Raw genomic sequence first — 5,743 nt, 5'->3', positions numbered from 1 at the left:
CTCATTATACCATGTCTCAGTAACAGCGACTAAATCTACACTATCAGTTGCCATTATTGCCACAAGTTCATGGATCTTATTCCCTAAACTGCGAGCATTTGTAGACATGACTCTAAGCTTATCATTTTTTAACACACTTGCTACAGGCACCTTCTGTCCTTGTTTTGGGGGACAATTGGATTGATGTTTTATCACCCTTTTGCCCCCCCCTCCTAGTTTAAATACATCCTAGCAAAACCTCTGAACTGCTCACTGAGAACATTTGTTCCCTTTTGAGAAAGATGCAAACCATCTTTTTTGTACAGTTTATTTCCATTCCAAACAGAGCTACCATGAGCAATAAAGCCAAATCCTTGCTCCCGACACCATTCACCAAGCCACAAGTTAAAGTCCCTAATACGCATCCGCCTGTCATTCTGAGTGTTATGCACAGGCAGAACTTCAGAGAATGACAATGTGGAAGCAACCTGCCGTATATCATTGGCAAAAACACTAAAAACTTCCTTAACCTCTGAAACCTCATTGCAAGCCAAGTCATTTGTCCCTAAATGGACAAGTACATCCAATTCCCCTTCCTGCTTTGCTTGCTTAACAATATTACAGATACGTCTCCTGTCTCTGTGAGCAGTAGCTCCGGGAAGACACCTCACAAGACCACCATTGTCCATCTCCACACCTCTTATGATGGAATCCCCCACCAAAAACTGCTTTCTATTAGGCCTCACCATAGTCGTCAAGCCTCTCTGCACAACACCACTAGCCTCAGTGCCTCTCTGCACAACACCACTAGCCTCAATGCCTCTCTTCACAACACCACTAGCCTCAATGCCTCTCTTCACAACACCACTAGCCTCAGTGCCTCTCTGCACAACACCACTAGCCTCAGTGCCTCTCTGCACAACACCACTAGCCTCAGTGCCTCTCTGCACAACACCACTAGCCTCAGTGCCTCTCTGCACAACACCACTAGCCTCAGTGCCTCTCTGCACAACACCACTAGCCTCAGTGCCTCTCTGCACAACACCACTAGCCTCAGTGCCTCTCTGCACAACACCACTAGCCTCAGTGCCTCTCTGCACAACACCACTAGCCTCAGTGCCTCTCTGCACAACACCACTAGCCTCAGTGCCTCTCTGCACAACACCACTAGCCTCAGTGCCTCTCTGCACAACACCACTAGCCTCAGTGCCTCTCTGCACAACACCACTAGCCTCAGTGCCTCTCTGCACAACACCACTAGCCTCAGTGCCTCTCTCCACGACACCACTACACTCTGAAAGTGCAGAAAATGAATTATGTAGAGCAACAGACTGTGCAATATGCCTTTTATCCACAACTCCAAGTCTACCAGATCCTACAGTAATCCATCTGCCATTCCTAGTATGTCTCTGCGGCAGTGGCTTTGCAGCAGTTCCAGCCTGAGTTTGTTTACCAGATAATTTACAAATCTCAGACTTCAAAAATACAATCTCCTGCCGCAAAATTGAGAACTGTCTACAGATTAGACAACAACCAAACCTCCAAAAAGTGGAACGTGAAACAAATGCAAAGCAACTATTACATATACAAAGTTGTATATAGTGTTAATCTTGTCTTAATGCTAACTTTGTACTTGGGCACTGCGAGTCCCAACATGACACTGCTCTTCATGTGTACTCCTAATGTGAAAAAAAATCAATAAAAACAGATTTACAAAAAAAAATAAAAAAATGGAAAGTGGAATTTCTGAAAATATTTTCTCTTCCTCTGAACGAATGCTTGGACATAAAGGAAGAGGATAAGAAAGATGCCAAGAAGGAGGAAGAAGAGAAAAGGCAGTGTTATCGGAAAATACCCCAAACTTTTGGGAATTGGTTGAGTGCTTTTTGCATTCTCGTGAGTGTTCTGGGGGAGAAATCCCCTGAATGATGCTAGCAACTGTTCTGCTACTTGGATGGGATTTGGGAGGCGTACCACACTTACGGTGGCTTGGCGTGGTGGCGGTATGACAAACAGTTTTGGTAGAGGCTTTTGGCTAATCCGGGCATGCGGTGGGACCAGACGGAGCTACCACTATGGATTAAGCTTATAATGGCACAGAAGGCATCTCCCTTTCAGCCCAGGGCCGCGCAGGATCTTCCTCCACCTCATCAGCTGTCCACAAAAAGGGTTTTGTTGGATGTGTAACGAAGGGCAGTGTAAGTGGGGCCCGGCATGCTGATTCAAACACGAGTGCTCCTGGTGTGGAGGCGTGCAAGGTTACAACCGTTGCTTCAAGAAGGGTAAGACCTCATCCACAGGAGGAAAGACAGGTGGTTTGGGGGCACCTGTTGCTGCTGGGACGGTTGCCAATGAGGGTTGGCTCAATGTAACCATGGCTAAACAACTACGTAACCAGGAAGATGGCGTGTTGTTAAGGGGAGGGTTCACAAATGGGTTTGTTATTCCATTTCAGCATCGGGCGAGGGTTTGTAACTTGCGGAATCTGAGGTCCGCAGGGGACTTCGCGAAGGTGGTGCGGGAGAAGCTGTTTAAGGAGGTGCAGTTAGGGAGGATGGCAGGGCCATTCATGGAGCCCCCATTGAGCGATTTGTGGGTCTCACCGTTGGGGGTCGTGCCGAAAAAGGAGCCCAGTAAGTACAATCAATCCAATTTATCGTATCAACATGGAGCCTTGGTGAATGATGATATTGACAAGGCCCTCTGCTCGTTGTCATATGCATCATTCGACCAATCAGTCGAGTTGGTTCGGCGTGCGGGCAAGGGGGCATTGATGGCCAAGGCGGATGTGGAGGTGGCTTTTTGATTATTGCCCATCCACCCCGACTGTCACCATTTACTGGGCTGTTTTTTTGAGGGGCAGTATTTCGTTGATCTGTGTTTGCAGATGGGTTGTTCCATCTCATCAGCGTACTTCGAGAAGTTTAGTACCTTTCTGGAGTGGGTGGTCAAGTATGAGGCGGGCACTAGATTTGTGATCTCCTTCTTCTTTCTGTATTTCTATCCAGGCTTACAAGTTTAAAAAAAAAACTAAATATTGACCAACATAAGGCTTCCCTAACGATAGTCATATGTGGCACACAGGAATCAGAGGCACCAGAGGCAGTAAACTGCTCAAACGAGTTAGCGCAAACGAGTTTACAAGGACAGAGTAAAACAATAAAGATCACTAGCTAGCTAAAGAGAACCTTGGGAACCGCTAAAAAAAAAAAAAAAAAAAAAAAAAAAACACGAAGGAGATATGCCTACGAATGTTCATACTCCATAATTCTCTGTTATGTATGACTAAGAGATGTCTATACCTAATGTTACCATTTTTCTTGCTGTTATCTACTGAATGCAAATGCTAACCACTGTTTTGCAATATTTTATATCAATACAAAATAAAGAATTTAAAAAAATAAATTCTTAATTTCTCCCATTTTTTTTATATTTTATTCATATTAAATTATGTTTCATACCTAAATATTTGATGTTAAATGAAAGCTCTTTTTCCCCTGAAAAAAAATGATCTATAATAAGTGTGGGTGCACATAATATGAAAGAGGTGAATTACGCCTGAACAGACATATAGCGCAAATTCAAGTTTTTGTTTACGTTTTGTTTTGATCACAACTGTACATTTGGCTCAGTCCTTAAGGGGTTAAGGGGTTAAAGATTAAAAACATCTAGTTTAAAAACAAATATTTAGCTTCATCCCCCTCCCAGAAAATCAGCCTAGAACTGCTGTATTTCACATCTCAATTTCACAAGCCATGGACTTCACTTTTTACTTGTTGAGATGACACAGAGTAATTTCAAAGAACATATGACTCCTTGGAAGTTGGAACAAAGACAGAAACACTGAGTATATTTTAGTGCCTGTATCATTCAGATTCACTGCTGAGATAAGTAGCTTTTTTAACACTTTAAAATTAGTATTTGCTATTTTTTTTATATACACTGCAAGACTAGATCGTATTTGTGTAAATAGTTATCCTCAATAATTTACTATGTCCCTTGTTATAGACACACATTTTGAAAGTTTCAGCTGGAAGACCAATAAGAAGGAAGGTGAGCTTAAAACTAGTGAATAAATATATACAATTTTCCACATGAGGAATGTTTTGCCGAGGAGGAAAATTCTCTAAAAAAAATTCCATATCTCTAATCTTACTATAGTACGATAATAGCCAGATTGTTTAATGTGAAACTTAACACGGTAACATATGTCAAAAGTGATTGATGCAGTTAAGAGTCAGTTTAGTGTGGCATTCGTACATTGTGAATTCTCTAATATTTGAGTATGTTCTGGGATGCTGAAAACAATATAGACTTGTTACAACAGTTAACATAGTTAACACAGTTAACATACAGTAAACATTGATAACAATTTGCAGTTAATATAACTTAATACACAGTTCTATTCAGTCATTGCAGGCTTGTGATAATTTCGATGATTTGTGGTTGAATATTCCAATCCACACCACTCTGCTATGTATCTGAAGGCTGCATGACCCACTTCCTTAAAGTCACATATAGTCACCAAAACAACTTTAGCTTAATTGAGCAGTTTTGGTGTATAGATCATTTAATGAAATTGCATCTTTGCCATTTAGCAGTTAAATCACTTTGTTAATGCAGCCCTTGTCACACCTCCCTGGCATGTGACCTACACAGTCTCCTTACACATTCACAGTAAAGCGAGATCTAATGTTTATACTTCTACAGTCTGTTTATTTGAGAATTTCTAAGCACTGCTCTGATAGAGCCTGCAGGAGGCTTATGTGTGTGTATGATTACAGTTCAATTAACAGAGCAAGAGATAAAACCTTCTAAGGTAAGTAAGCAAGCAAGTGCTGAAACAGTTTTTTTTAACATGCTGGCTGTTTCAGCCAGAGCCAGGGGAGGTGTAGCTGGGGCGGTATAAACAAAAACAAAAGTGATTTTTTTTTAACTCATAAATGGCATTGAATTGAACAGTAAGACTGCAAACAATTGTTTCATTAAGCTAATTGTTTTCGTGTCTATAGTATACCTTGAAGTAGACATTTTAGTCTTTATATTTCGAGAAGCACCACTGATACTTTGGAAAGCTTTTTGGATAGTCATTCTTAACGTTAGTAGCTTTCAAATTAAACTTACTAAAAACTTTAAGTGATTAACAATATATATAAATAAGATTTTTACGTTGACATTTTTCAAAATGGTTGCTGTGAATAATTATATTGTTTAAGGGATAATAATTTAATAAATATATTGATTTATGACATTAGTGGTAACTTGATTTTTTTGTGGTCAACTACAATATTTATTGTTATTTTATATTTTGCCTTCTTAATTTTTTTTATATGTTTTGGTTGTAACCTGAAGTGACAGCTCAAAATCCTTAAAACGAAGAAACATCACTGAAGAAACATCCCTCTGCATATCATTCTTTATTATGATATGTCCTCATTAAGTGTAGAAATATCTAAAACTATATAGATTCATGCAAGTGGATGTATACTGTAAGAATAGCTAGTATTTTCTCACCATTGTTTATGGATTTAAACAAGTATGGGGCTCATAGGGTTTCAAACATGTATATGTGTTTATTTAAATCATTCTATAATCATTTAATAATATCTTTTACTGGAAATAACAGGTGCTGTAAAAGCTGTTTAACATTTACTTTTCACATGGTTTTTTAGCCACCTGTTTATCAATCTAACAAGGTTATAAGTGTACCATAATAATTTACGTATATATAGGGGATCTTTCCAATGTTCATTAGGACAACCTC

The sequence above is a fragment of the Pelobates fuscus genome, chromosome 3 (assembly GCF_036172605.1).
Source record: "Pelobates fuscus isolate aPelFus1 chromosome 3, aPelFus1.pri, whole genome shotgun sequence".
Classification (NCBI taxonomy): domain Eukaryota; kingdom Metazoa; phylum Chordata; class Amphibia; order Anura; family Pelobatidae; genus Pelobates; species Pelobates fuscus.
Note: the sequence above shows the minus strand (reverse complement) of the source record.